The sequence below is a fragment of the Brachycentrus maculatus genome, unplaced genomic scaffold (genome assembly GCF_059751285.1).
Source record: "Brachycentrus maculatus isolate JH-2025_06_01 unplaced genomic scaffold, ASM5975128v1 h1tg000199l, whole genome shotgun sequence".
Taxonomy (NCBI): domain Eukaryota; kingdom Metazoa; phylum Arthropoda; class Insecta; order Trichoptera; family Brachycentridae; genus Brachycentrus; species Brachycentrus maculatus.
Window position 1 is genome coordinate 782751 of NW_028280950.1, and position 13874 is coordinate 796624.

The 13874-nt window shown below is 30.0% G+C and overlaps 1 protein-coding gene across 4 annotated transcripts in view; it reads right to left on the reverse strand.

Moving 5' to 3' along the window:
- LOC148307392 (uncharacterized) overlaps positions 1 to 13874 on the reverse strand; it is a 205123-nt gene that overhangs the window by 78695 nt on the left and 112554 nt on the right. The window lies entirely within an intron of this gene.

Below are 13874 nucleotides of genomic sequence, written 5' to 3' on the forward strand. Positions count from 1 at the left end.
GTCATAACCGATATTATCAGACTGGTGATGTCGTAACCGACATCAGATGATGTCGGTTACGACGAAACCCGGTTGCTGGTCAAATAAAATTCATGTGAAAAAGTTACATAATTGTTATCTTTTTCTGTAAAATGTAGTTCCACCAAGAAATGTCAGACCAAAACTTAAACATAATTATTCTGGTTAAATGGGTGTAAAAAAATATGCAAATTAATTGGCTTATTATGCCATTAATTTCCATAGAAAATTCTTACTTTCATATAGAACTGTTCTGCTCAATTTTGTATCGGATCGATTAATCAACTTGGTTGTCCCCGTGGCCACAGAATTACAATGAAAATATTATTTGAATTGTAAAATTTAACGGAACTTGCCCAAAGTTGTTCGGAATCGTTGCGAATCTTACCGCACAAGTTGTCCCATGCTAAAAATAGCACGCCAGGGCGTTATTACGAAAATTTAAGGCCAATTCACAAACTATCTCTCAGTCGAATATATGTCTCAAATTCACAGTCGAAACTGATACCCAAATAGTTTTCGGAAAATATTTTTTTTTAACATTCTTCATTTGAAGGTTATTGAACTTTTGTTCGTAGCATTTTTATTGTACAATTAGTATTGATTTCAAAACCTGTTTATTTTCTATAATAATAACAAGCATTTTTCACAACTTTATTATTACTTTATTTTAAATTTAAATATTGAACTTATTCTATGTAAATATGGAAATTTTTCAAAAATAAAAATCGTTGCTTACCTTACCAACTATCGTAACTGACATTTTTGCGGAATTTCGAAACATAACGTATTACATATTTTTGATTTCGAAATAATAATCTTTCACCATTTCACAGCAACCGAGTTTTTTAAAGATTTACTTTCCCAAAATAAAATGAAGTCAGCATAAAATTAAATATTTGTTTTTAACTCTTTGTTGATAAATAAAGATAAAATGAAACTGGAAAAATCCCGGTCTCTAGTTTACATTAGAAATTAAATGTAATAACGCCAAAAACAAATAAAAAACTTATTTATTTTACATATGAGAATGAGCATATACATATATGTTTTATATATTCTTAGTCAATATTTTGTTTTAACAGAAATATTTTTTGTTTGGGTTGATGCCATATTATATTAAATTAATTTCTCAATAAAATTATATCAAATCATGGTTATCAACTCCTGCCTTGTTTTATATATAACATAACAATTTGTATAGCCTCCCACCAGTCTGATGATGTCGGTAACGACGAAACCCGGTCGCTGGTCAAATAAAAAAAGTGGAAAAGCTAAAAATATTGGTTTTAATCTAATAATATATGATGCCATATTGTTTTAATATATTCCGAAATTTCGGCGTTCTTTTCAGGGGTCATCTTGAGGGCAAAGTTAATTTAAATATATTTAAAGTTTTTTGTTAAATCATGTATTTTTTTGTTTACTAGCTTTTCTACATGTATACTCACATGTATATTTGGTTTCCGTCATATCAAATGATTAATTAAATATCATTTAGTTAACGCGCACGCAGTTTCATGATTAAGCATTTTTTTAGTGAAAAGAAATTTGATAAATTACTAAATAACGAGTATATCAATGTTGAAAATACGATATTGAAAGGGTAGCCATGCTAAATTATCGCCAAACATCAAGGGTTATCGGAACCCCAGATCATAATTAAGCGACTATGAATACAAAGTAGATGGAGTTGGAATTTGGAACTCGGGGAGCGCTTTGAACTTGAACCGTTCTAAATTTAAATTTTGGCCAATGCGTTGGTCAACATTTAAAAAAAGAGGAACGCCTTTTTAAGATTCGACGATCTTTTTTACAGATGAAATAATTAATAAACGATTCAAAGGGCGGACTAACGGGATGAAATAAAAAATATATTATTTATTGATTCCGCATTATCTTGTGGAATGACATGTTGATTTTTTAATAATCAAACTCGTGTAATAACCACTTAATTAGTTTTATTTTATTACACCCGACTAGTTTCGAAAACTTACAGACGTTTTCATCTACATATAATGAGTAAATAATTTTTACTTTTCACCTGTATACGAAAACGTTTTTAAGTTTTCGAAACTAGTCGTGTGTAATTAAATAAAACTCTTTAAGTGGTTATACAAGTGTTTGATCTTAAAAAATAAAATAAAATAGATACGAAAACATTAATTTTTAATTTTCGACTAAAGCTGCTTATAAAGAAAAGGAAATTATTGTATCATCAGATTTATCAAAAAAGGTTTTAGAAAAACTAACTAACCATCAAGCCACTTCCCGTAGGGGTAGGCAGAAAAGATAGAACCCCGCACAAACTCTTTGCAAGCGTCTTTGCAAACTTTCTTAGCCTCTTTCACATTCATGCATCTCCTCATACATACCCGCCGGTTAATTTAGACTCCTGACCTGAATATTTTAAAGTGTTTGACATACCAGATCATGCCTTTTAATAATGCAAGTTTAATATGAAAGGTTTTTTATTATTTATTTCCCTGCTATATTAAAGAAACGTAAATATAATTTTAAAGTATCACGATATGAAGAACGTGGAAACCATGACGTGAAAAACCACTTATACAAATATTTTTAAATGCAAAGTTAATTTCCTAAAATTCACGAAAGCAATGTGCAAAAAGATGAGACTGTTATTCTCAGGTTTATCAAATTTGCTCCTTATGGAGTGGGGCGTAAGGATGTGCAAAGAATTTTATGCTCGTAATAAATAAAAATAGCTTTTTCCAGTCGCGTAACGCTGAATCTTCATAAAGCCGTGTTTACACTCGCACCATTCCGGTAATTGCATGCATTATGGCAGTTTGTTTGTCTGAGACCCGAACAAATGTTTACCGACCTTATTAATGGGGCGTGTGAGTCGGGCATTATAAAACAAATGAAGAAGGCGCGTTCGTGTCAAAGTAGCTTTATATTATACAAGTTTGTATGGAAAGATGGGTAAGAACTTTGGACTTACATACTGCCGTACTAAGCGCGGAGGGGGTAAATGACGTTTTGAGATATTCGAGGTTTGATGGATTAGTTTCTACAAGAGATTGATTAAAAAATTTAAGCATGTTTTCTTGTATCATAAAAAAAAACTAGTTTTTCTTAGTATCGTTACGTATCTAGTATTTTGAAATATCCGAACGAGGTAACGTTACTTATAACACAATACGTATTATACGAGAATATATTTGTTTTCATTTACATAAGTGTACATTTTTAAACATTTTTCCATGATCAAAATAGCAAATCATAAGGAAATTTCCAGCAACTAAATGCACACTATTATTTTAAGCTATTCGTTATTTTTTTTAATCTCTTATGTCTAATAAGCTTTTAAATATTGCATTTTAATAAAAATTAAAAATTAAAAACCGGATTGAAAATTTTATTACCTCAATTAAAAATTGAGGTAAGAATAATGTTGCTTCTTAATTGAATGTTTATTTGCTTCTTAATTGCCGCCTTACGCATATTAGATATGGTGCCGTATGACGACATTACTGCTAAACCATTTCAATTCACGCGTCGTGAGTTCGATTCCAGCCAAGTTCAAAATAAATTCAAGAATGATTTCTTTTTAATTGGTCAGGGTGTTTGTGGTGTTTTTTTTCCACGTGTGTTTCCCTATCCTTATTATTCTTCTTACAGACAAGCCCCTAAACGTAGAGGCTTTGCACGTTATTAAAACGTGCCTTTAAAATTAAAATAAATTAATAAAAAATAAATAAATCAATTCTAGATGCAACCACCCTTTTTTATTCAGTTAGACTTAGTTTATGGGTGAGGCGAGTCAAAATTTAAAATCAGGCCACATGGCCCTACGTATTTATATCACCGTCTGTAAATCAACAGTCGCTTTATCGACCAAAAATCAAGATCAAACTGCATCACACGTGTAGTGTAGGTGTATGCTAAACAGTCGAGAGAGAACGCTACACGGAATTCGTGCAAAGCCGCCCTGACAGTTGTAAGGTAAACACGACACGCGTAAATGTATTAGCTTTCCATGTAGGTATGTAAATTATACATGCATATATATACATACATGATTATTTATACTCACATATACCAATCTACATGGGATTCGAGGTAAAAGTTAACATCAACCCTTCTCAATTTTGGAAGCGCGAAATGGTGTTTTTATTCATTTGTACTTTTTGTAAGGAATATATAAACATTAAGGCCCAGTATTCGTGAAGTCGCAACATAATTTTCTCTAAATTCATTTAACATTTTACGTAATTGTTTTTTTTTATATATCATTTTTGTATTGAAATAATAAGTTTTTCTTCGAAATAATTATCCGATTTAAAAAAAAGAGTTACTGACTTATCAAGGATTTAAAAATTGTAAAATTGTTTTTTCTTCATATACTCTAAAAAACGGGCGTGAAGGGATTGGTTACCAATCGGCCACTGAATTCTATTTGCAAGTATGGCCTTAATGAGCGGTTTATTGCTAAAAAGCAATATTTTCCAACCACTCAAAAAAAACACTATTTTATTCAGTAATTGAAAAAAACATATTGTCATAATTTTTTCATACATTTATTTATGAATTTCCAAATAATTTAACAAGTATTAAATTCCTACTACTAAAACCACCTGAATAAGATAATTTAATCCCGCATCAAGGTAAAGGCGTTATTCCTCTGACCTTTATCCGTACCAATGGTGCAAAGGGCACTACATCAGATCGAGTAGCAAAGGGTAGGGTACTCGGGACTGTATTCTCTTCTGTATTCTCTTCTGAATAAATTGCACATTTCTAATATGTCTGAGTCCCTTAATTAGTCCTTTGAAACGTTTACTCGAAGTAAAAATACAGCTTTTATTTTGATTTTTATTTAATAATAAATATATTGATAAAAAAGGATAAAATAACAAAATCATTATCAACCATTATTATACGAAAACTTTAAAGAATTGGAAAGTAAAATAATCCAATGTGGATAAAATAATTATTATAACGAGTTATAATAATTATTATAACATTTCACCGATTTAATATATCCGAAATATGAAAAACAGTTAAAAGCTTATGAAATCTGTACAATTCCGAAGCTTTTACTGATATTTTAGTATTGGAGTACTAGAATAATGAACAGTTCACAGGCCGAACTTTCGAGAGCTTTCGTCATACCGACTCATACACACATACACAGTTCTCGGCCCTCTACTGCTCTATATCCTGATTATGTCAGAGCTCGTCTAGACATGGTCGTTAGCTTTCAACGTGTCCTTTATTTACCAAGGATTTTCACCACTCAAACGGACGAAATACTCTTCTTTGGAAATGCCTGAAAAAAATAAACCCGTTGTCTACGTATACCTATTCCACAAATTTGTACCATTATCAACCTACTGTTTCCTGAAATATACTCAGTGGTAGAACGTAAAATAAAGTATTATTTATACTTTAATATCAATTTTGTTTTTTTTTCCAACGATTTGAGTTTTCACAACATATTGAGTGTAGCCAAATGCTAATCTGGGTTTCTCCACTTATTTTAACGACTTATTTTACGTGCATTTAATTATTTACATTAATGTAAAATAACTTTAACAACGTGAAGAAACCTAGATATGCAAATAAGAATTTGCCCACACTCAAAATATTGTGAATAAAACTGGTCAAAGTATAAGCTACATAAAAATTTAAAATCAGATTTTCAGGCGTTTCCCGGTATGTAAAATAATCCGGGCTCGGTTCTTGCAGACAAATAAAACGGTCTCTGCTAAATAACAGCTTTGTAAATTCAATAAAAGATGGCTGTTGTGAAGTTGACTTGATCATTGAACGCCATGAGATTGATAATATACGTATGACTTCCAAAATTATTATCTGTTTGTTAATCATGAGCAGAATGGTGAATGTTTCACGTGTATAAAGTGATCATTTAACTAGCCTATGATAGGCGTAAGCCCTGTTATGACCCAGACTTCCATATTCATATTATATTGAGATGTCAAAAAAATAACATTTTATTTTAAATTAATTTGTTTTTTCAGCGTTAATATATTGTGCGTAACTTATTTTTTAACTCCTTTTGCATTACCTTCAAATGTAAGGTGTTTAACTACAATTTTTTTTAATTAAAACATTCCTTTGAACACATATAAGTAGGTACTTGCAGTAATATCATTTGTAGTTTGAAATATATGTTGGAAGAAGGGTTGATTTACTGAAGAAGGCTTCAGAAATAAGCCTCTCCAAAAGTTTAAGAGGATTTGAATTCAGAATTTGAAAACTTGATCAACTGACATTACAATTCCAACTTCCCGCCTACTTCATTTTGTATAAGTAGATTTGGACTCCTTATATCAGAAATTTTTGATACAAAACAAAAATATGCTTAATGGCATTTAAAAAAAAAAACCTTATTTATTTATTTATTGTCGATTTTCAGTTGTGCATATTTTCGGAATGTCCAGAAAATATACTGTATTCCAGCAAAAGCGGCATATTTTTAACTTAACATTTACCCGCTACAGGGCAGAAAGTGTTGTTTTTGCATTTTGAAGAAAAGGTATTGTTTAATTACTTTTTAAAAAAAATAATTTTCAAATGGAGAAAAACATTCAGGTTTTACCTAAAAAGATCTGTTGCACAGTAAAAAGTTCAATAATTGGCTTGATATTTATTTTTAAAACGTTCTTTTATATTTTTAAACTTAAAAAACGTTCTCCTGAAAAATCAAGTTTTTTTTATTTATGACGTTGTTGAAGGAGTAAACGATATGGTGATCGATATTAATAGATTTCACATTATATATTACAAAAAAAGTTTTTTGTAGCTTAAGATTTATTGTTGAATATTTTCGCTCCTGTGTAGGTCTATAAAAATCCTGTATTTTTAATAATTAAAAAAATATTTCACATCACTTTAGTGTGACCAAATACTTATAAACAAATCTGGGCTTTCTCCACTTTCTATAAAAGTGAAAACCCAGATTTGTGAACAAGTATTAGGACATACTCAAAAGGTTGTGAATAAAATAATATGTTAAAATTTAATTTCATTCATTGATTCGGCAGTCACTTTGTAGTAAAACCTATCCATTTTTAACTAAAGTACCACTGTTTAGTAGTATTGAATAAGTAAAACTTTAATTAAAAATGTTAAAATTTAAGCTACATTAATTTTTTTAGCTGTTTCCCAGTAGGTAGGTAAAAATAGTCCGAGGATCAGATCTTGCATAGAAATAAAAGTCTCTACTAAATAAAAGCTTTCCCAATCTAAGCATAAATGGCTCTAGTGAACTCATATGCACCGTGTCATGAGATTGATCAATATATCCAAGAGATCAATCACAGAGATTAAGAGTTATCAATCGTGGGTAGAATGGTGAATGTTGCACGTATGTAAATTGATTAACCACCCTACGATAGGTTATAAGCCCTGTAATTATACAGACTTCCATATTCTTCTTATCTCTATTGAGATTAAATTTATATTAATTATCTATAAATCTCGGACGACCTGACACGTAGCAATCTTTCTATTTTATAACATTGTTCACTGAATACCTTTTATATGATCGTTTGAATTGAATAATACATTTTCAGCTGTGGCAGCAATTGAAATCAAAATGGATTGCCGCATCAGTTATTTGAATAAATTGCCGGGCGCAAGCGAATGGACCAATTTACATTCTTAGTGGAGCCAATAAAACCATATTTCATCTGCATCTTGAATACAAACTACGTGATAAACATTACAATAAATTTTGAGATTTATATTTATTTGCAATAAAATTTATACAAACTTAAAAAATTGCCCGAAGAAACAAAGAATTCTGTGAATTCTATGACAAAATTATATTAATTTATAAATATGTTAGTCTCAATGGCATTTCTACTGAGTATCCACAATCAAACTGTATTCATTCTCTTTTGTTCACATCTATAGTGTACTGGAGGTCACGAGATCGATTCCCAGGGGGTCTATAAATATAAACAGATGTTTGAGACTAATATTGATTAAATGTTACCCTAGATTAGTATCTGAAGCCAAGGGATGATCGTATTTCATTCCTGTATTTGACGATCAAAATAACACTTCTTCTAAATAATGCGGTGCTTTCTCTACCGCGCGGGTAGGGAGAATATTTTAAATCGTTTTATTTATTTTAATTAACTTAGGTTGTATAGTGTATTATTTTTTGACATATCATCAAAGATGAAGACGAATATGAAAGTCAGGGCATTTACGGGCTGACGACCGTCATAGGCTGGTTTAAGTCATCACTTTACATACGTCTAACATTCCCCAATTCTACCCACTATTGACAACCAAACTTTTTAAATTAAAAAAAAATTATGTCAAAAAATAATATGAAAAATAACTCCTGTAATTGGAGATAATCCAGATTTGAAAACAAGTATTTGGACACACTTAAAATGTTGTATAATGTATATGCCATATGAATCTTAGATGTCTGAAAACTTTACTTCAAGGTTTGGAATAAAAAATAAATTAACTATAAAAAATTGTTTTTTTTTACGATGAAATTACAATTTATTAAGATATTTCAGAATTTAATTGCGGTAATTGTAAAAAACTTTCTTATCTCATTACAATAAATCAATAAAAGAAAACAAACCGTTTACGCCAGACATTCTGAAGTATAAGTATTCAAGAGGCATACCTTTTCCAAAGTTCTGTACCGTAATCTCCAACACGTGGGCCATTTGCTTTCACGGAAATGTCTCAGTAAATTTTCTGGTATATTGCAAAAACGTGCATTAAATAAAGCAGTTTTTTTACATTAAAACATCCAAATGCTTCCAACATGTAGAAATTGCATTAATTTCAGAAATGCCGAAATACTTAGTTACTATTATGGTACAATCCCGTGGCAAATGCAAAACGTATTTTGCTAAAATCCAAATATGTTGCATTCAAAAATGTAAATGCTTCCAACATGCAAAATTACATTTATTCCAGAAATTCCGAAATACTTCATTATTGTTAAAACAATAAACAATAGCTGTGGTAAACGCAATAAACTTACAGAGACAAGTAAAAACATAGGTTGAATATATCGTAGTCGTACAGGAGAAAATGACCAACTAACTAAACGTAAAATGTTCAGCAGGGCCATTTAAGTCTCTTTTGCTTGGTAAGAAAATAAACATCAATGCAGTTAGTCATTTTCGACAAGTCAATATATTATACTTCCAAGTTTAAAATCCTTAGGGATTTTTTCAGGGCAATATTAAGCTAGTAAGATATCAAATAGTCTATGATCACGTTTTTTGTAAAAAATGCACTTGGTCACTTTCTCCTGTATGACTACGATATATATATAAAGGAAGAATTGAAATGTGGTCGTAAATACTTCATTACTATTACAATATAGCTGTGGAAAGTGCAAAATATATGTTGCGAAATCCAAATATATTGCATTAAAAAAATAAATGCTTCTAGGATGTAACAATTATTTTTTTAACCCCGAAACACTTTATTATTATTGCAACACAGCAGCGGAATGCAAAATGTTCGTTCCAAATACGATGCGGCTAGAATCCAGTAAAAACTAAATCTTTTATTCAGTCACAAAGCAAAAGTTTCTGGATTCAAAGCCATGATAATGAGAGATGTTGAACTTTATCGTACGAGTCTGGAAAATAAACTATCCTATTCATGAGTTGCAATTCACCAAAAAAAATGGAGAAACCTCAATCGAGCGAGTATGTTAAATTCAATATTCATTTCATTAACTGCAAAAATATTTATGGCAAAACAAATCACCCAAAAAATTTAATGATCTTTTATTAATTAATAATTAAAACTTGTGTTTTAATGAAATTAAGTCTTAATAAAAGGTTAAAATTAGAACTTGGTTAAACTCAGAATATTTGCAAAACAGGGTGTTATAAGATATCTTTTCAAAATTAAAATTGATGTTGTTTCATTAAAAATATATTTTCCAATCTATAATCAAAATATTGTAAAAAAAAAGTAGTAAAAAAAAAATAAAAAAAAGGTTTTTTAAAGTTGTTAAATTAACAACATTTTAAGTGTGTTCAAATACTTGTTCGTAACTGGTCAAAGTATAAGTTGAATAAATAATCGAAAATCAGGTTTTCAGACATTTCCCAGCATGTAAATAATCTGGGTTTGGATCTTGCATACAAATAAAAGGGTATCTGCTGAATAAAACCTTTATAAACACAATAACAGATGGCTGTTGTAAACTTAATCACGGAACGCTATGAGATTGATCATAAATGTATGACTTACAAAATTTTAAGTATTGTGGTTGTCAATCATGGATAGAATGGTGAATGTTACACGTGTGTAAAGTGATCACTAAACCAGCCTATGACAGCTCGTAAGCTATGTACTCAGATTTACATATTTTTCTACATCTATGTTGAAATGTCAAAATGTAGTAAAATTTAGTTAAAAATACTAAAATATTATGTGTAACTGAATTTATTATGATTAAAAATATATATATGGAATAATCCGCAAAGTCTCTACTTTTAAGGGCTTGAAGGCGCCGTAAGCCATGTAAATACCCACACTTCCATAATATTCTTCATCTATGTTGAGATGTCAAAAAAAAACAAATTGATTTCCTCCAAATTGTCGATATCTCGAAAAGTTGACTGCGTCGAAAGGTTAAATACGTCTATAAAATATAACGGTGGTAGTAGAACACAATAAAATAACAAAGGTACCGAATAAAATAACGGCGATTCGGAATAAGGCGTTCGGATAACAAACAGACGAGCGGAAGTTTCGCCGATAAATAAGGAATGCTTCGCTGAAAGCTCAGGGCTGGGGAGCTTAAGCTCCTTTCTGTTGCTAAGTTGGAAGACAAAGACAGTTAAAAAAACACATTGGCAAACACCAGTCCCATGCTAAACATACAAATTTATTTATGTTCTGCGATGAGGAGATTAACATAAACAAGTGAATAAGTAGGAGTTTAGTATCTTCTCGTAAACATGCTTAAATTTAAGTAAATTTCTTGATTCAGAAATTTAGTAGCTATTTTCTTACTAAGCATTTCTCTTTCGGACACGATTATGAGAAAAAATTAAGGAATAAACTTTTAACAAAAGATTGATGAAATTCATTTTAATTTAAAGTTATTTCAGTAACACATTTAAATTGCATTCAATTTAACTCTTATTTGGACGGAAATAATATAAAATATTCATATTTTAAAAAATATGTGTATATATTTTTAAAAATCCAAGTTACTGTTAATTCCACCTAGGCTACGATTCCAAACGAAATTCAATGTTTGAACTTTGTAGTAAAGATATCGTCTATAAAAATTGGGTTAATCCAGCTACATTAAGTGTTTTTTTTTTCTGCCAACAACAGTTAGAGTCAATATAACAAAAACATACTTAGGTTAGATCTAATTTTTGGTAGAACTACATTTTAAATAACAAAATTACAATTTTTTAGTTTTTCCACATACATTTTATTTGTTTGTCAATTACTGGGTTTCATCGTTACCGACATCACCAGTCTGATGATTTCGATAACGACAAAACCCGGTGACTGTTTAAACAAAATAAATGTAGAAAAAACTGCATAGTTATTACTTTATTATATATACATACTTAGGTGTTTGTATTATACATCCATAAAGGTTTATGAGGTAATAACACTCCAGTAAGTCGTACACTAAGTATTTTTTGACACTTCGGATTTAATCGATTCGTAAGTACACTCTATGTATCTTTAGTCTTACAAAATGCTAATGCTATTCCGTTACTTGAAAAAAAATTGTAAAAAAAAGATCATGTCGGTTAAGAGTAAAGTCAATTAGGAATGCATAAATATTTGGATTAAAACGTGATAAAATCGCACGTCTAATGACTATGTTTGTTAGTCAGTCTGGTATTTTCAGCATACTTCGTAAATCCATTCAGAGGCGGGAAAATTTATAAAACATATTAAAAGCAATAAAATTTAAGTTGGCAACAGAAGAAAAGTTAGTTCTCATACAATACGCCTGAAGCACTTTGTTGAGTAGTAATGAGATGCATAAAGAATAAGTTCTCGACTGCAAAGTGCTCTTAAGTCGGGCACAAGCAAACTCGGCACTATATTAAATTGCTTCGGATTCATATTTTCATTGTAAGTGCATTTCCTTCCAACTCTTACATCCTGTATTTGAAGAAAATATACAAGGTGTTCAAAACAAACCAAGAAAAAATTAATTAAAATAATTCACAAAGAAAATAAATAGTCACGTTAGTACTGATATGATTTCGGATTTGATTCAATTGATTTTACAATTTAAAATATAATGGATTTACAGTTAAACTATAATATTCTAATTTATTATTAGATTAAAACCAATATTTTTAGCTTTTCCACTTTTTTATTTGACCAGCGACCGGGTTTCGTCGTTACCGACATCATCAGACTGGTGAGAGGCTATACAAATTGTTATGTTATATATAAAAGAAGGCAGGAGTTGATAACCATGATTTGATATAATTTTATTGAGAAATTAATTTAATTTGAGTAAATTTAAGTATTGTATGATATTAAAAAAAAATTTAATATCATACAATACTTAAATTCACTCAAATTAAAATAATTTCTCAATAAAATTATATCAAATCATGGTTATCAACTCCTGCCTTCTTTTATATATAACATAACAATTTGTATAGCCTCTCACCAGTCTGATGATGTCGGTAACGACGAAACCCGGTCGCTGGTCAAATAAAAAAGTGGAAAAGCTAAAAATATTGGTTTTTATCTAATAATAAATTAAAATTGCAATTCCATCACGAAGTGTCAGTGGATAATATAAATCTATTATAATATTCTATAAAATGTAAATTTTAAAAAGTATTTTTTTAAATAATGTTGCTGAAATTTTTGTTCATACTAACACATAGAATCCCAGAGGGTCTATATGGACCCCTCTGAATCGATTTCGACTTATAAGGAGTCCATGTCAACGATGAAAAATTAGGGGTACACGAGAATGGACCCTTATTGACTCTACATTAACACTGGATATGAGGATGAGGCTATACCTACACAAATTATTTAAGTATTAACTTAATCATTCATATACTGAATTGATCGAACTTGTTTTATTTTATTTACGAGTTTGACTGGGTTTTTAATTAAAACCGAACGTTCAGCACTGCCATTAGCAGAATTAATTAAAATTATTTTATTTTATTTTAGAATTTTACTAGGTTCTAAATATTAACCGAATGTTTATCACTCCCATTAGCAGAATTTATTAAACTTGTTTTATTATATTTAAGAATTTAACTGGGTTCTAAATACTAACCGAATGTTCATAACTCTCATTAATACAATTAATTGAACTTGTTTTATTTTATTTAATAATTTTACTAGTTTCTAAATATTTACCGAATGTTCATCAATCCGGTCAGCAGAATCAATTGAACTCATTTTATTTCGTTGGAGATTTTTACTAGGTTCTCAGTTGTTCCATCCAATAATTATATATCTAGCTCTAAAAAATATTTTTAAAAAATGGGTCACACTATGTATGCCAGCAATGATATGAATACTTGATGTTAATTAGTTTTGGGGAAAAATTTACACTGTGCGAAAAAAATTGAGAACCTCTGTGCTAACCCAAATCAATTTAGAAAAAAATGTTTTTTTTTTTTAAACGGGGAAAAAAGTTTATGGTTGTGTTCCTTTTTGTAAAATGAATAATTCTCTGTGGAATTTCCTGATGATATTTTGGTCCTGTAACACGTACAGTCCGTCGAGTGAGCTAATGAATATTGTGTAAAACAGACATGTTTCTGCATAATGTTTATTATTTTTCGCATGCCCATGGGACGGAATCACTCTAAATGTGGGATGAATTATGCTTTTAC